The sequence below is a fragment of the Microcebus murinus genome, chromosome 16 (assembly GCF_040939455.1).
Source record: "Microcebus murinus isolate Inina chromosome 16, M.murinus_Inina_mat1.0, whole genome shotgun sequence".
Taxonomy (NCBI): domain Eukaryota; kingdom Metazoa; phylum Chordata; class Mammalia; order Primates; family Cheirogaleidae; genus Microcebus; species Microcebus murinus.
In genome coordinates, this window is record NC_134119.1 from 54,292,610 (window position 1) to 54,304,832 (window position 12,223).

The following is a 12,223-nucleotide window of genomic DNA, read 5'->3' on the forward strand; positions in this document are numbered from 1 at the left end:
CCGCGCTCGGGCCCTGGTCCCACCGCGCTCGGGCCCTGGTCCCACCGCGCTCCATCCCTGGTCCCACCGCGCTCGGGCCCTGGTCCCACCGCGCTCCATCCCTGGTCCCACCGCGCTCCATCCCTGGTCCCACCGCGCTCCATCCCTGGTCCCACCGCGCTCCGGCCCTGGTCCCACCGCGCTCGGGCCCTGGTCCCACCGCGCTCGGGCCCTGGTCCCACCGCGCTCGGGCCCTGGTCCCACCGCGCTCGGGCCCTGGTCCCACCGCGCTCCTGCCCTGGTCCCACCGCGCTCCTGCCCTGGTCCCACCGCGCTCGGGCCCTGGTCCCACCGCGCTCGGGCCCGGGTCCCACCGCGCTCCGGCCCTGGTCCCACCGCGCTCCTGCCCTGGTCCCATCGCGCTCCATCCCTGGTCCCACCGCGCTCCAGCCCTGGTCCCACCTCGCTCCATCCCTGGTCCCACCGCGCTCCATCCCTGGTCCCACCGTGCTCCATCCTTGGTCCCACCGCGCTCCATCCCTGGTCCCACCGCGCTCCGGCCCTGGTCCCACCGCGTTCCATCCCTGGTCCCACCGCGCTCAGGCCCTGGTCCCACCGCGCTCCATCCCTGGTCCCACCGCGCTCAGGCCCTGGTCCCACCGGGCTCCATCCCTGGTCCCACCGCGCTCCGGCCCTGGTCCCACCGCGCTCGGGCCCTGGTCCCACCGCGCTCCATCCCTGGTCCCACCGCGCTCGGGCCCTGGTCCCACCGCGCTCGGGCCCTGGTCCCACCGCGCTCCTGCCCTGGTCCCACCGCGCTCCTGCCCTGGTCCCACCGCGCTCCTGCCCTGGTCCCACCGCGCTCCTGCCCTGGTCCCACCGCGCTCGGGCCCTGGTCCCACCGCGCTCCGGCCCTGGTCCCACCGCGCTCGGGCCCTGGTCCCACCGCGCTCCATCCCTGGTCCCACCGCGCTCCATCCCTGGTCCCACCGCGCTCCAGCCCTGGTCCCACCTCGCTCCATCCCTGGTCCCACCGTGCTCCATCCCTGGTCCCACCGCGCTCGGGCCCTGGTCCCACCGCGCTCCATCCCGGGTCCCACCGCGCTCGGGCCCTGGTCCCACCGCGCTCCATCCCTGGTCCCACCGCGCTCAGGCCCTGGTCCCACCGCGCTCCATCCCTGGTCCCACCGCGCTCAGGCCCTGGTCCCACCGCGCTCCATCCCTGGTCCCACCGCGCTCCTGCCCTGGTCCCACCGCGCTCCTGCCCTGGTCCCACCGCGCTCCATCCCTGGTCCCACCGCGCTCCAGCCCTGGTCCCACCTCGCTCCATCCCTGGTCCCACCGTGCTCCATCCCTGGTCCCACCGCGCTCGGGCCCTGGTCCCACCGCGCTCCATCCCTGGTCCCACCGCGCTCCGGCCCTGGTCCCACCGCGCTCCATCCCTGGTCCCACCGCGCTCCATCCCTGGTCCCACAGCGCTCCATCCCTGGTCCCACCGCGCTCCAGCCCTGGTCCCACCTCGCTCCATCTCTGGTCCCACCGCGCTCCATCCCTGGTCCCACCGCGCTCAGGCCCTGGTCCCACCGCGCTCCATCCCTGGTCCCACCGCGCTCCTGCCCTGGTCCCACCGCGCTCCTGCCCTGGTCCCACCGCGCTCCATCCCTGGTCCCACCGCGCTCCTGCCCTGGTCCCACCGCGCTCGGGCCCTGGTCCCACCGTGCTCCATCCCTGGTCCCACCGCGCTCAGGCCCTGGTCCCACCGCGCTCGGGCCCTGGTCCCACCGCGCTCGGGCCCTGGTCCCACCGCGCTCCATCCCTGGTCCCACCGCGCTCCGGCCCGGGTCCCACCGCGCTCGGGCCCTGGTCCCACCGCGCTCCGGCCCGGGTCCCACTGCGCCCCGCATCTGCCGCCATAGGCTCCACCCGAGGGTGCGCAAGGCCGGTCGCGCCTCCACCGTGGGCAGCACGCACACCGCTGCCGCTCGCTCGCCCTCCCTCCGGCCAGCCGTGCCTGCTTCCCAGCCCTCCACTCCGCTCTGTCTGGCTTCCACGCCCTCCCGACACCAAGACAGGTCAACAAGTTCCGCGTGGACGCTTCCTGTCCTCCTTCTGCTTGGCTCCTCCCTCCTTTTTGAAATGCTCGCTAGGCTTCCCTGGCGGTGCTCCCTCTGGATTCTGCCCCAGCCCTCAGCCCCTTTGCACACTGGGCCGTGTCCACACTCAGCCAGGAGTCAAGTCTGCCCAGCCCTGTCCTTCAGCCACTCTCTTCCTGTGGGCTCCAGTGGCATCGGTCACCATCTAACTGCCCGTGACTCTCCACGGCATCTCCAGCCTCGAGGCTGTATAGACCAAGGCCTACCCCACGGCTCCTCCTGAAGGTTTCAAAACCGCCTTGAACGTGGCAGATCCAAAGCAGAGCCTGAGATGAGTGGTACCAACATTCGACTGCTCACGCTCAAGTCTGGGACTCCTCCCGGACCCCTTTCCCTCCCAACCCACATCCAGCCCTTCGTCTCATTAGGTCCACTTTGCCTCTTCAGCGTCCCTCGCCTCACTCCCGTGGCCACCCCTCTGCTCCATCCCACCATCTTCTCTCACCTAGACCACTACAGTGGCCTCCCAATGTCCTCTGAGGCTGGGATACGTGTGACTAGGGGATGGCCTTGCACCTCCCCTGCTTACTCCCCTCCAGTGACCCTCCACTGCCCTCCGTGGAAAGTGCAAACCCCTGCCCGGGGAGCGAGGCCCCACCACTCCCCTCCCCCACCCCACGCCCAGCCTTTAGGGCTCTCCTGCAGGCCTGGCCTGTCCTCTGCCCTCCAGACTGAGTCCCGCTCCCTAGGACAGCCCTCACAGCCCTGTGGACTGCTCTCAACCTGCATTGTTGTGCATATTTTACTTGCATTTGTACATTTCATTATGTTCACTTTTCCTTACCAGACTCTAAGCTCCCTGAGGTCAAGGGCCGTGTTTATTTTTTGCTATTGCACCCTTTGCACTGAGCACAGTGTTTGATACACAGTATCCAGTGAATACTCATTAGCTGAAGAAATGATGGAATGAACTCTTCTCCATATTGTGCCACACACAACTCCTGGTACATAATAGTGTTCGGTAAATATTTTTGAATTAGATTGAATTACAGCCAGTTTCCAATAGCTAGGAAAGACACGTTATTTACGAAAGATGAAGTGAATTGATCAGTGTACCACATAACAGAGGCAAGGATGTGGGGAAGTGAATGCATACAATTGGTTCCTTGTATATTAAACTTATGCAAAGAAGGATAATTATGTTGAGTTGTGTCCCTGCCAAGCCAAAGTCAGAATCCAGCATGCTATCAAGTGCCAACGTGCTTGGAATAGGGAGACGGGGTTAATGGTTAGCTTAGCAAAATCTTGTTTCTGACACTTAGATTTGTTTCTTCTCAGAATAAGTTTCCAGGAAAAGAAATTCCATATTTTCACCTCTCACCCACTCACCAAAGGTCAAGGGACAGGAAAAGCAATGAACCTGCACTGCAGCTGGCCTGTGGCCAGCAGTGGGCTAGGAGTTGGGCATGTCCTGCAGCAAGGCCCAGGGTGCACTGCGGCAGGCAGCACTGTCGGGACCCCTCCTGCCCTCAGGCCAGGAAGCACTGCCTCCCTGTGCAACGGCCCTGGCCTGGCTGCACGTGCCCGGCCTGGAAGGCGGCTCCTCCAACACTCCTCACCGACCTTTGATGTGCAGCTCCAAGGCTCGCCCTCTGTGCAGCTTTTCCACCCCAGCCCAGCCCCGCTAAGCGCTTTCTCCTTAGCGCCCTCTCTAAACCTTCTGCAGGTGCCCAGCAGTTTGGGAGAACGTGTCCCGGAGCCAGACTGCTTAGGGCCACAATCCAGCTCTACCACAGTCTTAGTGTCCTTGGACACGTCTCTTAGCCTCTGTGTGCCTCAGTTACCCCATCTGTAAAAGGGGAAGCGGCACCCACCTTCTATAAAGAGCTCAGAACAGTGCCTGACACACTGTAACCTCTCAAAAAGTGCCAGCTATTGGTATTGGGGGTGAGGGGCGACCATCTCCCTCTATTCTGGCTTTTTCTAGGAGGGACACTGCCGTCAACACCTGTGGCCTCTTGCCACATCCAAGGTGGTGTGGGCTGGAAAAGGACTGGCACAGGAGGCTGGTCCTGCCCTCTCTCTGAGGGTGTCAGTCTTTGGGGAGGAGGCCTCTCCTCTGCCCCTCTGGCCAAGAGCTTTTCTGGCCCAGCTGCCACGTGGAAGGTGTGTGTGGGCCAGGCTAGTCTTTGACCAGCTGGGCGAGTCTAGCTAACCCTGGGCTTCAGCACGAGCGAGGGAGCCAGGGCACTGCCCTCCTGAGCACCACTCCCCACGCCCAGCTTCAGGACTCAAGAGGTAGGACTTGGTTCTCCACCTACTGCCTCCTCTGTCTTGTGTCCTAAGCAGAAGGTGTGATAATTATGGAGCAAACCGTCAAATGCCAGAAACCATTGTTATTTTAATGGCTAGTGTTATAATGTTGTAAACATTCCCACTCATCCATATCATCCATATTCCCTGCAAAAATGTGAGTTCCTGAGGGAGACTAATATAACTTATGGGACAAAAGGTAATGAATGCTTGTTTGCTTATTGGACTATATTGGATTTAAATGACTTTGATCATGTGGCTTGTGTTTCTTATTTATTTGGCATCTCCCTGGGACATGATGCACTGATAGTTGCATAATAGTGCCTAAAAGAGCACATTTTGAACAAAGTTAACAAGTGATTGATACATCAATGGAGACGGCTTCAGCTAGTGAGAATGCCAGGCCAAAGACGGGTCCTAGAATCACATTGTCACATGGGGTTGTTTTGCCCAGAGCAAGAGGAGTTGGCTGGGGGGTTGGGAGGGTCCAAGAGTGGTTTCTTAGGTGACCAGCTAGTCCTGGTTTGCCCGGGACCTTCCTGGTTCTAGCACAAAAGTCCTATGGGCCTGAAAACCTCCCCAGTCTGGGGAAATCTAGGGCAGTTGGCCGTGCTTGTTTCTGATCATGGGCCTGCTCTGCCTGAACAAGACAGGGTGCTGCAGGGTGCTTGGTGGGCAGGGAGGCACGCCCTGCAGAGCGGTGTCTTTTGGACCACCGCACACTCAGAGCTGCAAGGGGCGACACCAAAGGCAAAGCTGAGGAGTGACTGACAGCGGCCTCACGGAGGAACACAAGGACACCTGCCCTTGAGAGCTGTCGCAGAGACAGTGACGGACGCAAGGCGGGGGGAGGGCATTGTTTTCTCACCAAGTGAGTGTGTTGTTTGCTCAGCCAGGCTCAACTCTCCCTTCTTTCTCCATAACAAAACCCCAGCTCTGTTTGGGGGTCAGTGTGGCCCATGCAATGAATCACAATTTTCCCATCTGAGTAAAATCATAATTGATCAAAGCCAAACATTTCTCAAATCACCTGGAGCCTTGTTTAGACAGATGCGTGGGCTCCACCTCCTGAGTTTCATCGCAAGCTCCCAGGTGATGCGGATGGTTCAGAAACTACACTGAGTGCCACCGAACTCCTTGGTCTGCGCAGTTGTGTCCCCACTTTCCCAACCTCTTCTGCAGCCAGCGGGACCTTGTGACCCAGGTCTAGTCAATGAGATCCAAGCAGAGGACTGATGGGGTATTTCTGAGGAAAGCAGTTTTTCCTGATGAAAAGGGACAGATAAAGCTGGAGTGGCCCTTCAACACTCCCTCTTCTTCCTGCCTGGAATGTGAGCATGCTATCTGGAGCTACAGCAGCTGCCTTGTGACTATGAAGCAGCAAACAGTCAAAAAGCCAAGGCAGATGCAGAGACGCCACTCTGTGTGTGAGCCTCTGAAGCCCTGCCAGCAGCCACCTGCCTTGGGACTCACTCTGTTAGGAAAAAGAACAAAACAATCATATTTGCTCGGCGGGTCAGGTTTGCTATTACTAGAAACCAGAAACTTTCTTTTCTGATATGCAAAGCCAGGCAGGCGCATTGCAGGGGCTCAGCAAATGCTGTCTGTTTTATTGCTGGATTTCCAGCCCCATTGTGATTTTGCTGAGAGGCAAAAAAACAAGAGTTGTTTGAGGAAACTACATAGGGGCCAGCCTGCCTGAATATGAATTCTGTCTCCACCCCTGGCAGCTTGGGGACTTTGGGGAAGCCTCCTGTCCTTGTGCCCGGTATGACGAGACACCGCCTCCAGGGTCGTTGTGAATGTTAGGTGTGAGCTAGCGCACATGAGTTTTGAGAAAAATTCTCCAGACAAACGTTAGGATAGATAGAAGAAAAAGTTTTATTTTACTTTTCCAGATGAAAAAGAGCCAACATGGAACTGGGAAAGTGGGAGATAATGCTGCCAGAGGTACTCAGGCTTTTATTTAGGGTTATAAAGGGGGTGAAGAAGGTTTACGGCTGTAGCCAAAATAATAGGGTACTGCTAACTGCTGTGTCTGCTTCTTTTTCTTTTCTTGGTGGCAGACAGATAACAGAAGCCTTTCCTTTGGAGACGGACTTGTCACTTGATTGTGATCTTCTCAGTGATTCTGCCCTTGAGATATAGTTTCCAACAGGAATGGGAGCCTGAGGTGTGCACCCCACCCCCACCCCTGTCTGGTTCAGGAACTCCTGTGGGCTGAAAAAAGTAAATTCTAAAAGTTCTAAAAGGCAGTTTCTGGCCAACTAAAGAGAAAGATTTACATTTTCTTTCTGTCTGCTTGAGTCTTTTCAGATGTCGTGAAGACAACCCCAGGATGCCTGTCAGCTGGAGGCAGGAGAGAGAGTATAACCTTATGATTGACTCTAGCCCTTATATGGGTCCGATAATTTTTCTGTTATCTTGCTAGCAAGCAAGGCCATCCTTTCAGCAAATAGTTTATAAATTAATATAGATAAAGTATTTAGAAGAGTGCTAGGCATGAACTAATGGCTATAAGTATTAGGTATTACTATCAATATTATTCCGAATTAGTGACTTTTCTCCATTTTTCATCCTTGTGACTCAGTGCTGGTCTGATTAAATCATGACAAAAGATCCATGGGTGATACAGCCGGAAGTACTAGTTGGCGGTGACGGGTCACACTGGCTAAGTCTGCTTGCTCTACCTTGTGTGCCCATAGGATCTTTCTCATTTCCACTGGGCCAGTTACTTCTTCAGCACTGCAATATTCATGAAGCAGCTTATTCAGAGAGCCAAGCGAACATTTTCAAGACAGCTGGTTACTCTTTCTGACAATCTCTGATGGAAAGGAACCCACAGGCCACATCCTGTACAAACGCGCGAATTTGAGCACCGTGCACACCTGGGCTGGGAAGGAGCCACGCCCCGTCCTGCCTGGCCGCCCAGCTCTCGCTGCCCAGCATGCCACAGACGCTTCAGGAAGCGTGGAAGAAAGGAGGGGTCTCAGGCCTGGGCCGGGGATGGAGCAGGGACTGTCCTCCTCCTCTGGGGGCCAGGGAGACTTCCAAGCTGAGAAAGCACTGTCGGGTTTACAGAGAGGAGTGGGGCTCGCACAGCTCCTGGCAAGATGGGGAAACCCTTTGCTCGCTGGGCATCTGACGAACTTAGAGTAGCCAAGGGTTTCAGGATGTTCTCTGTAAGAGAGCAAAATAATGTAATTTGGGGAACTGGGTTTCATTTCAGGGCTGATGGGGTCGGGGACAGCTGCCCTGGCCTACAGACTGAGGGGACAAAGATGCTTTGGCAGGACCCGGCAGGAGAGAGCTACTTCCCTGAGTGGTGGCGTGGGAGTCGCCTCACGGCTCTTCTCGGCTCCTGTGAAACGCGCATGGCAGGTGTGCTGCGAGAATTCGGTGAGGCTGTGCATGGAAAAGCACAAGGCCTGGGCAGAGCCCGACACACCGCCGTGACCAAACAGTGCCGGGCGGGTGGCCTGATGACACCGGTGACTCGGCTGGGGAGGACGAGGAGTCGGTGACGGCGGTGGCCATAGCCACTGCTGGCGTGCTCTGAGTTGTGTCCCCTGCAAGACTTACGTGCTGAACCCACCCCGGCACCGCAGCGTGTGGCTGTACTTGGAGATGTAGCCTTTCAGGAGATAATTACGATTAAAGGGGCCAACAATTTGAGGCCCGGATCCAATCTGCCTGGCGCCCCGATAGGAGGAGGACATGGGGCGCAGACACCACAGAGGGGCGGCACGCGGGGACGGGGGGAGAAGGCGGCTGTCTGCAGCCGAGCAGAGAGGCCTCGGGAGGACCCGGCCTGCCACTCCTGGCCGGACCGGCCTGCGCGGCCGGGAGGAGCGAGCTGAGCGGCCGCCGCCTCGCTGGCACGTGCTGGCACTGCCGACGGACGCTCGAGGGAAAAGCACGGACCGGGCACCCCCAGGACTCTGGGGGACAGGGGGCTCCACCTGCAATCGTTGTTCCCGCTGGCCAGGGAGGGTCGGAGGAAGGCGAGGCCAGGAACAGAGAGCAACTGTGGAGCTGCGGCCGGGCGTGGAGGCCGAGAGCCCGGCGGGGAAGAAGCAGACGACCGGAGAGACGCGCAGGAAGCGATGAGCAGCTCACTGGGCACAGCCCACTGGGCACAGCCGGAGGGAGACTGGCGGGACGTGGGAACACAGGAGAGACAGGCACCTGTGGCACAAGGTGGTAAGGTTGGTTTGGGGCCTCCTGAGCTTGAGATCCCCGAGCTGACAAGGAAGGAGGCCCCAGGTGAGGAACAGGGTGGGGGAGCTGGGACTTGGGCCCAACCGCCACAGGGGGACGGATAAGCTAGGTCAGGTGGCGCTTGCAGAGAGTCGAGGTAGGAGTGAGGACAGGCCTAGCAGGATCCCGACAGCTGCAGGTGGCGAGAAGGGGCACTCAGAGAGTTGGGAGAGGACCGACCAGGGAGAAGGCCATGGAACCCAGGACAGAGTGGAGCAAGGGAGGGTCCAGCAAGTCCAGCACCAGGCCTGGTGGGCGCTGTGCCCCAGCGGGAGCCACCCCAGGCAGTGGTAAGTGGTGGGCTGAGCGAATGAGTGGGTGGGTGGCACCGTGGACACGTGGACTCTGCCATGGGTCTGTGGAGGCCGACCCCTTCTCCTGCCATCCCCCCACTGACTGTGAGACCTGCACAGCCGGGCTGGGCTGTGTCCTCCTCAGCCTTCCTGGCCCCTCCATGGTGGCTGCTGCCAAGTGGTATCCAGGACAGGTCTCCTGAATGGAGTGGCTGTCCCTGCCTGGCACTGGGGAAGCAGCTTTCTTGGCTCTTGCAGCGAGACCTGGCCACTTTGGTGCCAGGCAGGCCCCATTCCAGCCCCGGGCCCTCCACCTCTGTGACTGGGGCTTTGTGTCCATGCCTGCAAAATGGGAACAATAACACCACTTACACAGAAGTTGTTGTGAAAATTCGAGATGATTTACAGAAAATGCCCAGACAGTATACTCCCTGGCAGATCAAACCTGCTCAATAAATGATGCTTGCCGTCATCCTCTGCTCGTGGTGTTACTGGAGTCATAATTATTATCACTACTGGCTGGTGCTATTATCATTAATATTATAATGTCCTGACTGCACACACAGAGTCTGAGGTCAGCTTCCCCCTTGCCAGTTTTCTGACCTGCTTCCTCATGCTGTCCTAGGGCAATCGCAAGCGCAGCCACATGAAAGGGCTGTTGCAGGATAAAATTCTTGAATGTGTGTCAAGTGCTTAGCACAAGCCTGGCCAGTCATCAGTTGTGCAGTTGTGATTTGTCGACAACAAACAGGAAATCTAAAAATCCCTCATGACTTCACACATCAACTCTAAACATTGCATCCATTCATCCCACAAATGTCTATTTGTGCAGCAGCCACCCCGGTCCCAGGGAGATAGGTTCCAAGACCCTCACCCTCCTGCACTGCATTCCCTTCTTCCTGTGATGATGTGAGAAGACAAATGCCCCTGCGTGAGATGGAGCGAGGTGAGGGCAGGTGTGTGCCGCATCGGCGGGCCACTGTCAACCTTCTGGTCTGCAGCAGAAGGAAGACCACCTGCTTCCGTGACCCTGGTCATCGAGCCATGGCGATGTCGCTGTCTGGTTGCCTGACCACCAGGCAGGCAGCGTCTACGCGTGGGCCTGCTGGACAAAGGGGGGTTCACGGCCCGGGCAGGCTGAGGAGGGAGGGCACAAGATTTCATCACACTACTCAGGATGTCACACGATGTGAACTTGTGAATTGTTCGTTTCTGAAATTTTCCATTTAATGCTTTCGGGGTGCAGTTGACTGAGCTTAACTGAAACCAAGGAAAAGGAAACCATGACTTGGGGGCTACTGTATTCAAGTCCTGGATGTCTATGCGAAGGGATTAGAAAATGATCGCATATTGAAACAAATGCACATGGAGGGGAGAAAAATTATTATAACTTCAAGGAAAAAAGGAGTCTATGCAAAAAAAAAAAAATTAGCCACTTTTGTGACTCTAGTCAGCACGGTAGCTTCAGAACACAAAAGCATGTCATTGAAATTCGGTTTGCTCGCCTGTGATGCTCCTTCCTCATATTTATGAGCTCAGTACCTTCCTTCAGAACTGAAAATGTCCCTACTTAATCAATTTTAAAAGCAGAAGAAAAAAAGTGGAACGTTTTGCAACGGCCATAACAGAAATCACTGAGCATAGGCCTGGGCTCTGTCAGATGCCCGGAAGGAGGCGGGGGTTGGGGGCGAGGCCCGAGAGGGGCGGCCACCCGTCTGGAGGCGCAGAGCGCCCTTCTCATTCTCGGGAAGTCGCTGAGAAAAGGCCAAACTGTTTCCTTCTTTTCCACGTGGAAACGGGAGCGCCTGGGCTGGCGCGAAAGTGCTTCTGCCGCCCGGGTGAGAGGAGCTCGTGCCTTCCTGCAGCCTTTCCAGCCACCTGGACGGCAGCTTCTCCCTCCAGCGCCCTCCGAGTCTCGCGCACGCAAGGCACGGCGCCCGGGGGGGGGGACAGCGCCGCCAACGGGGGGGGGGGGACAGCGCCGCCAACGGGGGGGGGGCAGCGCCGCCAACCGGGGGGGACAGCGCCGCCTGCCCGGGGGGACAGCGCCGCCAACCGGGGGGGATATCGCCGCCAACGGGGGGGAGGACAGCGCCGCCAACCGGGGGGGACAGCGCCGCCAACCGGGGGGAGGACAGCGCCGCCGGCCCGGGGGGACAGCGCCGCCAACGGGGGGGAGGACAGCGCCGCCAACCGGGGGGGACAGCGCCGCCAACCGGGGGGAGGACAGCGCCGCCGGCCCGGGGGGAGGACAGCGCCGCCAACGGGGGGGGGGACAGCGCCGCCAACGGGGGGGGGGGACAGCACCGCCAACCGGGGAGGACAGCGCCGCCAACCGGGGGGGGGGGACAGCACCGCCAACCGGGGGGGACAGCGCCACCAACCGGGGAGGACAGCGCCGCCAACGGGGGGGGGGGACAGCACCGCCAATGGGGGAGGGGACAGCACCGCCAACGGGGGGGGGGACAGTGCCGCCAACGGGGGGGGGACAGCGCCGCCAACCGGGGGGGACAGCGCCGCCAACCGGGGGGGACAGCGCCGCCAACCGGGGGGGACAGCGCCGCCGGCCCGGGAAGGGGAAGAGCGCTGCGGGCTGGAAACTGCCCGCCGCTGCAGCAGAGCGCGGCAGGAGCGCACAGACCGCGTGCCACGCCGCTGGCGCCAAGGCCTCAGGGCACGTGGGGTCGCGGAAGACAGCTTGGAAGACAACATGTCTGCAGAGGCTCCCGGAGGTGGGGCAGCGGCGGAAGAAGGTGACAGGCACGGTCTGCAGGGCGCAGGCTGCACGGGAGGGGACCCGCTGTGGCAGCGCTCTGCTGCCCTAGGCCGACGCGTGAGAGCCGCCCTGGCTACTGGTGACCGCGCTCAGCCTGACAGAGGGCCCGCCCGCGCCACACACAGAGGAGGCACTCAGTGCCCAGGGGAGCAGTGCCCAGGGGAGAGCAGGCCCCCAGTCCCCCAGGGAATTTACCTTCCAACCAGGAAGACCCAGAAAAGTAAGCGAAGAAGAAGGACAGTGTGAACCGCGGCATAGAGCAGGTAAAGTAGTGGTGGAGTTGTTCAGTGAAGTCAGCCAGGAGAAGTGGCCCCCACAGGGGACAGGGCAGGCCCCTCTGAGAAAATGGCTTTTGGAACAAGACCTAGAGGGGCAGAACCTCAGCCATGGCTGAAGGAGAAGCACATTCATGTTCAGCACGGGAGAAGCACATGCACAGCCCAGGGCAGGGGTGAGTTTGTTATTTCTGAGAATCTAACACAAAGCATGAGTGTCTACATGATCACTGG

The 12,223-nt window shown here is 59.4% G+C and overlaps 1 protein-coding gene across 2 annotated transcripts in view; it reads right to left on the bottom strand.

Moving 5' to 3' along the window:
* Positions 1-12,223, bottom strand: part of LOC142861078 (serine/threonine-protein kinase 32B-like) — a 118,851-nt gene that overhangs the window by 41,205 nt on the left and 65,423 nt on the right. The window lies entirely within an intron of this gene.